Source organism: Ornithorhynchus anatinus, chromosome 10, assembly GCF_004115215.2.
Source record: "Ornithorhynchus anatinus isolate Pmale09 chromosome 10, mOrnAna1.pri.v4, whole genome shotgun sequence".
NCBI classification, from domain to species: domain Eukaryota; kingdom Metazoa; phylum Chordata; class Mammalia; order Monotremata; family Ornithorhynchidae; genus Ornithorhynchus; species Ornithorhynchus anatinus.
Window position 1 is genome coordinate 36,833,679 of NC_041737.1, and position 10,795 is coordinate 36,844,473.

General features: G+C 44.9%; 1 non-coding gene across 1 annotated transcript; it reads left to right on the forward strand.

Annotated features, from left to right (window-relative positions):
- Positions 1 to 8,268: 8,268 nt before the first annotated feature.
- Positions 8,269 to 8,406, forward strand: LOC114814933. The gene has a single exon (XR_003762728.1). It is a non-coding gene; the product is annotated as a small nucleolar RNA SNORA7 (small nucleolar RNA).
- The last annotated feature ends 2,389 nt before the right edge of the window (positions 8,407 to 10,795 follow it).

Here is a 10,795-nt window from a genome sequence, read left to right on the forward strand (position 1 = left end):
TCCCAAGTGTTTAATACAGTGCTCTGCATATAGTAAGCACTCAATAAATGCCATTGATTGATTTGAGGGGCCTCTATTTTGGGTAACCACTGCAGCAATACACACATACACACACACACTCTCTCTCTGTCTCTGTCTCTGTCTCTGTCTCTCTCTCTCTCTCTCTCTCCCTCTTGCTCTCTCTGAAACCTTCCCGGGGACAGAACAGGGACAAAGAAGATTACAAGGATACGTTCGTAAGTGCGGTGGGGTTTGGGTGATTATCAAAGTGTTTAATAAGGGGTACACAGAGCCAAATTAATATCTGATAGCCAGGACAGGATGGGTAGGATAAAGGAAGGCTTCACTAGACAGACAAAGCCTGAAGTAGGTCAAGTCCACTCCAGTTCAGGTGCCTGGCCTGGGGTGGGCCGTGGCTTTTTCTAATTGAGCTGTTTTTCTCAATTTTTCTAATTGAGCAGAAGGGCAGACCCCAGAAGGATACAAAGTCAAGCTGATTATAGTTCTGAGCGTGGATAACAGATACGGGGGTGGTAATGGGGAGGAAAGAGAAGTTGGTATTAGCAAGAGAGGAGTGTTTGGGACAGGAGATGAGGGAGAAAATAAGTTGTGCCTTTGCTTGGAGAGTTTCAGATAGCTGTGGGATATTTTAGTGAACTAGCAGACCTGGTCCTAGGAGCCCAAATCCAAGAAGGCCTGGGAGAACCAGGGAAAGGATGTTTGGGATGAATAAGCTTCTTGAGAGCAGGAATCCTATCAACCAACTATCGCATTGTAATCTCCCAAGAGCTGAGTACAGTGTTCTGCACACAGTGAGTGTTCAACAAATAAGATTGATTGATTGCTTGATTGATTGAAGAGCAGCCAGAGAAGAAAACTAACTAAAGTAGGAAGCCCAGGAGAGTTGGAAGGAAACCCTACATGGATGAAGGAGCCAGACTGTGGGGGGAAAGTGGAAAATGAGCAAGTGGAGGAGTGGACTAAAAGGACAGCAGGAACTTGCAGGGAGAAATGCAAGAGGGGAGAGTTGTCCCCGAACCTTGCTTCCTTCGTTTGGTCATTTATTCTAATGTCCGTCTCTTCTACTAGATTATAGGCTCCTTGATGGCAGTGATCATGTCGACTAACTCCTCCAAGTGTTTAGTACAGTGCTTGGCATTCAGTAGGTGCTAAAAAGATGTGATTAACTGATTGACTAAGTTATAACTTTAAGTTTCTTAGTCATCCAATTTTGGACAAGATGGAGAGGCAGGGACAGGGCTCCAGGAGCCCTTTGAGACTTTAATAATAATAATAATAATAGCATTTGTTAAGTGCTTACTATATGCCAAGCACTCTTCTAAGACTTTAAAACTTGGGATAAGTCTATGGGAGGAAAACTCTCTTGACAGGGCAGGAGAAATCAATGTGTATGGCGGGGGGAGGGTTTATGTGGTAATGGTATTTATTTATTACTGGGTGCAGAGCCCTATACTAAAACTAGGATAGCATATACAGGTGGGAATACACAGGGTGGGTGGAGTGTGTGTTTACAATGTATATGTATGGATCGTGGTTCTAATTCCGGCTCTGCCACTTGTCTGCTGTGTGACCTTAGGCAAATCACTTCACTTCTCAGTGCCTCAGTTACCTCATCTGTAAAATTGGGATTGAGACTGTTAGCCCCATGTGGGACAGGGACTTTGTCCAACCTGATTTGCTTGTATCCATTCCAGCACTTAGTACAATGCCTGGCACATAGAAAGAGCTTAACAAATACCATAATTACTATTAATTACTCTTATATATTGAGGAGCAGTATGGCTTATTGGGAAAAGCACTGGTCATGGGGTCAAAGGATCTGGGTTTTACTCCAGCTCTGCCACTTGCCTGCTGTGTGACCTGGGGCAAGTCACATAACTTCTCTTGGCCTCAGTTTTCTCGTCGATAAAATGGAGATTCAATGCCTGCTCTCCCTACTAAGACTGTCAGCCCCATGTGGGACAGGGACCGTGTCTAATTTGATTAACTTGCATCTGCCCCAATGCTTGACACATTAATAATCACTTAAATATAATAGCAATATTCTTGTTTCACAGTTGTTGTATTGTGTATTTCTACCTTCATGACAACTTGGATGGAAATGCTTCTGGAATGTTGTTCCAATTTTCCCCCTAGTAAGCTTGTTGTGAGCAAGGAATATGTATACCAACTCTCGTACTCGTCAAAGCACTTTGCACTGCAAACAGTAGGTGCTCAATAAATATCATTAATGATGATTCTCAACAGAGCAGGGCGAGTTCAGTGCAACATTATGTTCCAGGGGCGTTGAATTGGATTTCCATCCGTTATCCTCTTCTCCAGCTTGGGACCAGCTTCCAGGAGGGCATAAGCAGTGGAGAAGCAACAATTAGATCTGTGATCCCTGGCCCCTGTAAGTATTGGAATCAACAGAATAACCACTCAGCCCAGAGTTGGTTACCCTAATTCCTTGGCATTTTGAGGGTCTCACTCCAATGGCTCAGGGAAAGGTGGATTGTTCAACTTCTGAAAGAAAAAGGAAGCAGTTCTATCCCAACACAAAACTTAAGTTTCCTGGACAACTACCTGACTGCCACAGAGAGTTCCTTTCTCTGTCCCTACAGGGAGTCTGGTAACTGTTGGCATGTCCATCCAGTAGTTTGGTGTGGCCTGCTCGCCCCTGAGCCCAGAGACCCTACGCAGGCTTGACACGGGGCCCAGCCATGCCAATTTCCAGATCTCAATGTCATTCTTGGCCTTCCCTACTGTCCCAGAGGATGGCGGATTGCCCAGATTCAAGCCACATAGGTCATTCAGCTTTCTACAGATGGAGTCTGAAAAGTCCAGAGCTCCATTCTCTCCCATTTCTCTTTTCAAAAATGCATTCGACTCAACTGCATTGATTTCCAGACAATGTGTATTTCAAGCTCATTCAGTTTTCCCAGCTATTTAATGCACCCTGCAACAAATTTTCAAGCCAATTTTCAGGCCTCCCCCAAACTTCCCTGTAGCTACCACATATTATCTTGCCTCCACATGGAATCAATCAATCAGTAAATAAATCAGTAGTATTTACTTAGCATTTACTGTACACAGAACACTGTACTGAGCACATAGTTCAATGGAAACAGCGATGTACAAACAATCAGCATTCCACTGCCCTCCCAGAACCCTCCACCTTCATTAGCACTCTGTCCCTCAAATACAAGCGGTTTGAAGGGTAGAATGAGGAGTTCTGCTAATGAAACAATTAGGGAAGTATGAATCAGTTTCAAATACATAGATGAAAACTGATTCCAAGCGTTTTTCAAATGATATTTGTTAAGCATTTACTATGTGCCAGGCATTGTACTATTCATTCAATCATATTTTTGAGAGTATACTGTGTGCAGATCACTGTACTAAGCGCTTGAGAAAGTACAACACAAGAAACAGTGACATTCCCTGCCGCCCAACAAACTTACAGTCTGGAGGGGGGAAACAGACACTAATACAAATACATAAAATTACAGATATGTACATAACTGCAATGGGGCTGGGAGTGGGGAAGAGCAAAAAGAGAAAGTCAGGGTGACATAAAAGGGAGTGGGACATGAGGAAAAGTGGGGCTTAGTCTGGGAAGATGAAGGAGATGTGCCTTCAATAGGGCTTTGAAGGCTGGGGGAGTAATTGTCTGCTGGATTTGAGGAAGGAGGGCATTCCAGAACCGTGTCAGGACACAGGTGATGGATTGGCAGTGAGATAGATGAGACTGAGGCACAGTGAAAAGATTAGCACTAGAGGAGCAAAGTGTGCGGGCAGGGATGTAGAAGCAGAGAAATGAGGTGAGGTAGGAGGGGGCACTGGGGTAGATTTAAAATAATCAGGCTGGACACAGTCCATGTCACATACTGGGCTCAAAGTCTTAATCCCCATTTTACAGATGAGGTAACTGAAGCACAGAGAAGTTAAGTGACTTGTCCAAGGTCACACAGAAGACAAGTGGTGGAGTTGCGATTAGAAACCAGATCCTGTGATTCCAAGGCCTGTGCTCTTTCCACTAGGCTATGTTGCTTGATCCAAATGAACATCTACTAAAAAGTGTGTGGGGAAGAAATGAGCTTTTTTCTCCCTTTAAAATGGGGAGCATACAGGCTTTTCCTACAAGCTGTCATATATGTTGACAAAGAGTGCTGGGACATTTGAAATGAAATCAGATCCGTTCAAAACCAGAAATGACCAACAATTTTTCATATAGAAGCAGCTGACCTTACACCCCATATAGATATATTAATTAGAACATGGAGCCTTCTGAGATTTGCCTGTCTTCTCTGAAGAATCTGCCCAGAAGGGCTTACTACTGTAAGGGACAAAGTTCTGTGCTAGATTAATTTGGCCTTGATCAATGCACTGAATGCCTATTGTTTGCAGAGCATAGTACTAGCCACCTCCTGTATAAAGAATACTCCTGGCCTGTTCCGAGCAGGCACCAGACTAAGTTCTTGGGGAACCCATAGAAGAAATAAAAGACGCAGTCCCTGCCTTTGAAGAACTGGTAGTGTGATGGGGAAACAAACTGACATAAATGGACATCTACACAATAGGTAAAAAAAAAGTGTGAATCAATGTAAATAATTAACTCACGGGGACAAAATAGACAATAGCCAGAGTGAGCAGAGTGGTAATAAAGGGGGCTAAAGAGATGAATTCTCAACCAATCATTGGCATTTACTGAGTGTTTACTATGTGTAGAGTGCTTGAGAAAGTACAAGAGAATTGTTACAAGGTCCCTGCCCACAAGATGTTTGCAGTCTTAGACAGATATTAACATTACCCGGAGGTTGCAGGGATCAATCAGGGAAGATTCCTCAAGGTGGAGGCATTTAGAAGGTCTTCGAAAGGGGGGAAAACCTTGGTTTCGTGAAGCTGGAGAGTCCTTGTCTGGAGCTACTGAGGATGATGATGATTGTGATATTTGCTAAGCTTTTACTATGTGTCAAGCACTGTAGTCAGCATTTAGGTCCATACAAGATAATCGGATTGGACAGTCTCTGTTCCACAAGGGGTTTACAATCTGTGTAGGAGGGAGAACAGGAATTGAACCTCTGTTTTTACAATTGAGGAAACTGAGGCACAGAAAAGTTACATGACTTGCCCAAGGTCACATAGTACATAAATGACAGAGTGGGAATTAGAACCCAGGTACTCTGACTCCCAAGCCCATGCTCTTTTATTAGGTCCACTGCTTCACTAGGCACCCCTCTCATGAGGAGAATTGGCGAGCTAGAGTATCTTCTTAGTCAGGGAACATGAGACAGCAGGTAAGTGGCAGAGCCAGGATTAGAATCCAGGTCCTTGATTTAAGGAATTTACAATCTAATGAGGGAGGCAGGACAGTAAGAGCAGGAGAAAAAAACCTCTATCCACAGGCTATTTGAGACTTTCTTAATGTGGATGCCCATTGCCCCTGCGTGAGCAGGGAGAGGAAACCAGAGCCCCCATGCTCAGCAGGTTATATGAGGGCTAGTTCTCATCTGCAGAATGGGCAAGAACAGCTCCACCAGGTCATCCTATTTGCCTGGCACTAATTATAGCCCCATTAAGAATCTGCAGGGGATATTTTGGGAGGCCATGTGGATTTCATGTGGGCCACAGACCCTTCTGGTTTGCATCTGAAGTCAGAATAAATGACCCAATCCACATCCCTCTCGATTTAAACCCTTCTGAATGAACAAATTAATATTTGAACAGCTTGGGATCTTTTTTCTCCAGGTGCAGACTGACACTTAGAGCACATACCGGGCATTTCTCCTTAACCAACTGCTCAGTGGGTTCAGCATATTTCAAATAAAAAGGAGCCCAACAAAAGCAGAGCCTGGCCATGGGGCTATATAGTTGCTTTTTAGTTTCTGGGTACTCAGAGGAGCAGAGATTGATGTCCAAAGGAGCTTCAGAGACATAAGGTAGGAAGGAGGGAATTTCTGAAAGTTAGGCTGCAGTGGTTCTTCGTATCTGAGTAATTTTGATAGACAGGGATCGGGAGAGGTGGGGAAGGGAGGGAAGGGGCTGTGTAGCCCTAGAGGTTAAGAAAAATTTTAAGCTCTGCAAATCCATCTCAGTGAGTCTGAAAATAATGGACCAGGGAGGTGGGGGCTGTCCAGTAGATTTTCCGGTTAGGTCTGGGTTCTGCCCTCCAGGTTTCCCTGGAAGGAATCCCTTTCAAAATATAGCAGAACCTTTTCCTGAAAGTGAGGAAAGTCCTTACCTTTCAGAAAGCATGAAGACTGAGAAATGGAATGCTTACCTTTCATTTCCAGTTCCAGAAAGATTGACATTATAATGACAAGAAGATTAAGGGAAGGAAATGAATTTCAAAGCATGTTTCTCTCCAACAGCCCCATGTCAGTCTGTCTTGCTTTCTTTCTTTTTCTTTCTTTCTCTTTCTCTCTCTTCTTCCCTGCACCCCCCAGCCATGTCACTATGCTAGCCTTCTCCACATGACTTGACTGGCTATTCCTGGGAAAGTTTCCAAATGAAGCTCTGCTCCAGGATTGTTTGGAGTTTAGAAATTGCTTAGCCTCTTTGGTAAGGCTTATCAGAGCCATTAGGCACTAAAATGGGAGGGATCATGACTCAGGTACCTATTGTCCAAAATATGCTTGATTGAATTATGTTACCCTCCGAGTACCCACATCTGATCATGCTCCACTCAGTTGAAGGAATTTAACAACACACTTATGAAATGTATCTTCTGACTGGTTCCTATAAACTGCCTTCTGCTTGGTTCCTGTAGACAGAATCTCACTGACCAGATCTGCTGTTCTTCTGATTCAGTGAGATCATAGTGGGACACAGAGACTGAGAGAGAGATATAGAATGTCTCTGAAAAATCAAAATCAGTATTCTTCCCCATGCCCCACTACACACAAGGCATTGCGAGGCCACAAGGACAAGTCCCAGCTTCTTGGAATCAGGGGGAGAGGGTCTTATCTGCTGCTGCCACTGCCGGCCCCACCCCCACGAACCTCACAACACAGTGTCCAGGGTCCTGGGGGTGGGGGTTAGGGGAGAGAGGAAAAACAGAGGCGGATCGGTCCCGGTTTCCTGGCAGGGGTTAAGCGCACCTGGGGCATTCCCTTCCGTAGCCCCAAGCCCCTTCAGCTGCCCCGTCAGAGAGGTGAGAGAGGAGGCAAAAGAGGGGATCTGGGGTCAGTGAAGGAGGACAGAAAGGGTAGGAGCAGATCACAGACTATCCCACCTCCCTATTCCCCAGCTCAGTCCCTCCCCACCCCTGCTAGGACTGCAACTAACAGGGTATAAACAATAGGGCTCACGATAGCCACATAGGGCTCACAGTCTCAATCCCTATTTTACTGATGAGGTAACTGAGGCACAGAGAACTGAAGTGACTTGTCCAAGGTCACATAGCAGACAAATGGCAGAGTTGGGATTAGAACCCAAGTCCTTCTGACTCCCAGACCAGTGCTCTATCCACTAGGCCACACTGCTCCAATTTATGATAATGATGATCATGATCATGAAGCTCATGACAAGAGTTGTTCAGAGCTCTAGAAGAGGATCTTACTATACCATGTTCCCCCAGCCTGGGTGGTAAATAAAGACTTTAGTCTAACAAGGCCCCAGTGAGGTACACCTCTGTAAGGAGATATTTTGGCAAGCAGCTATGGCACTAACATTGCTCTACTGCTGCTGACGTTAATTCCATTGATGATCACATAAAGACTCCTGCTTTAAATTTATGTTCAGCTAAAGATCTTGAAACCCGTAGCTTTGAGAATGCTTTGGGGAAATCTATTGTTCAATTGAATTAAACAGAAGACTCACAAAGGACCGTGAACTGACATTTTCATGTTTCTAGTTAGAAAAGCTTTGTTTCATCGCATGGGTTATATTTCCAGCGTATGCACACTCATTCTCTTCTTGTTTTTCTATTTTGGAGGCCTTGGTTATAGCAGAACTTCAAGGGCAGCAAAAGGTTAAATGGCTCCTAATCCACCTCTCTGCCCCATCACCCTCCTTGGCAGCTGAGACTACATTTTTCCCTTCCTTGAAGCTTATCTCTCTCCACTCCTCAAAACCCTTCAGTATCGCCCCATTTCCCATCACATCAAGCAGAAGCCAATGGCTTCAAGACTCTCTCTCCATCAACCATCTCACCCTCACAAAATGGGTCTCTTCACCCACTCTTTTCCAGTTCTCTCTCTCTTGCTCCTCACTAGAAAAATATATTTAACTGAACAATTATCTATCCAGCTACTACCTATTATGCCCCTCTCAGGGTCGCACCTGGAGAGTTTCCAGTACTCTACCAGTCTCGGCTACAGGAGGGAGAGTCAAGCAGAGGTCGACCCATTCCATTCCTAGCTCGGGCAGCGGCTAACGAGTGGAAGGCGATCTGCTACAAATCAAAACTCACCCATGCTGAGCAGCACCAGCAGGGGAGTGAGTGGAGGGTGGAGATTCGAGTTTACTGAGCGGAAGGAGGCAGTGGTAAACCACTTCCGTATTTTTACCAAGAAAACTCCATGGATACACTACCAGAACAATTGCAGATGGAGAGCAGGACGTTCTGGGAGAGATGTGTCCGTGGTGCCGTTATGGGTTGGAAATGACTCGATGGGATAAGACAAGACCACCTCTTAATAATAATAATGATAATAATGATAATTGTATTTATTAAGTGCTTACTATGTGCCAAGCACTGTTCTAAAAGCTGATAGCCTTGTTCTTCCCACTACTCCCACTACTGTCAATAATTCATTCATTCATTCAATAGTATTTATTGAGTGCTTCTATGTGCAGAGCACTGTACTAAGCGCTTGGAATGTACAATTCAGCAACAGATAGAGACAATCCCTGCCCATTGACGGACTTACAGTCTAATCGGGGGAGACAGACAGACAAAAACATTAGCAATAAATAGAATCAAGGGGATGTACGTCTCATTAACAAAATAAATAAGGTAATAAAAATACATACAAATGAGCAGATGAGCACAGTGCTGAGGGGAGGGGAAGGGGGGGAGGAGCAGAGGAAAAGGGGGGTAAGGGGGCTTAGCTGAGGGGAGGTGAAGGGGGGGCAGAGAGGCAGCAGAGAGAGCAGAGGGAAAAGGGGAATCTCAGTCTGGGAAGGCCTCTTGGAGGAGGTGTGCTCTCAGTAGGGCTTTGAAGAGGGGAAGAGAGTTAGTTTGGTGGAGGTGAGGAGGGAGGGCATTCCAGGACAGTGGGAGGATGTGGGCCAGGGGTCGACGGCGGGATAGGCGAGAACGGGGGACGGTGAGGAGTTGGGCGGCAGAGGAGCGGAGCCTATGGGATGGGCAGTAGAAAGAGATAAGGGAGGAAAGGTAGGAGGGGGCAAGGTGATTTATGCCTGCCCATTTTCCCCAAGCCCTTTGAGGGCCTAGACCATACCTTTACCTTCTGGAGTACTCTCCCAAATGCCTAGTACAGGGTTCTGCTCCTAGTAGGCATTTTACAAAATAACTTTGATGGGGTAATTGACTGGGAACTCCCAGGTTCCCTATTTGTAAGATTGTTAAATGTGAGTCCCCTGGTATGGGTGAAGGTGCCCTTGAGCACTAGATTTGGAGCAGGGTTTCAGTGCATCAGTGTCAGGAGGTGGTCCCCAAGCCTTCATTTTCCCCTCTGGTTCTAACCAGGAACTTTTTAACCTGGAAAGCCTCATGTCTGTCTCAAGAAACCACAAAAACTAGACCCAGAAGCGTGTGTAATCAAATACCATATCCAAGATAAACATTCTTGGGAAAATGGAGGGGAAAAGGAACACCCTACCGGGGATTTCACATCATGGGGTGGAACACAGTGAGTCATATAGCAAACATAGCAAAGGGGGAATGCCTCTTTATTACCAAGTACCATCGAGTCGTTTCCGATTCATAGCAAATCTATTTTCTCCAGAACATCCCGTCTTCTGCCATAATCCATAACTTTTTTAACGATTCTTTCATTATAGTTGTTATGGTCTCTATCCATCTAGCTGCTGGTCTGCCTCCTCCACTTTTACCCTGGAATTTTCCTAGCATCAGTTTCTTCTCCAGAGAATTAGTCCTCCTGATTATGTGTCCAAAATATGCTAATCTAAGTCAAGTCATTTGGCCTTCCAAAGACCATTTTGGCTTAGTTTGCTCCAAAATCCATTTGTTTGTTTTTTGGGCAGTCCATGGTATTTGCAAAAACCTTCTCTAACACTAAATTTCAAAAGAATAGATTTTCTCTCTATCTTGATTTTTTTTCCACAGTACAGCTTTCAGATCCATACACTGTCACTGCATCTGACCATCTGCATCATGCCCACTTTTTCTGAGTTTGACTGTGTTTGCAGGGCCTTGACCAGGTGGACTCCTGGGGCTAGTGCAACTATGTCATTCTTTGGAGCAAGATGCAATGCCAGGGGCCAAGAGCAGTTTGGCCTCCAGTCATTCAACATCTCCCATGGGGTTCTCTTACTGACTAGAATGTAAGAGACAGAAGAGGATTTTGCTTATCTCTGTACAAAGGGCAAGAGGACCTAAGAGTACATCTAGCTCAACCCTCGGAAAGTCATTTCCAAAGTGATTCCAGAACCATAAAAAAGCACAGGGAAAGGGGTAATAAGCCACACATCATCCAAGAAAAGATGCAACACGGACCCTAACTGGAACCCCAAGAGGGGAATGAAGCACACATCTGTAATTTCCCCTTCAATGTTCCAGTTGAAGTCTAAGAAGGCAGGAAGGAAGGATTTGGGAAATGGATTTACCTAATCCATTACAAGGCAGACAGGAAGACAGAAGGCT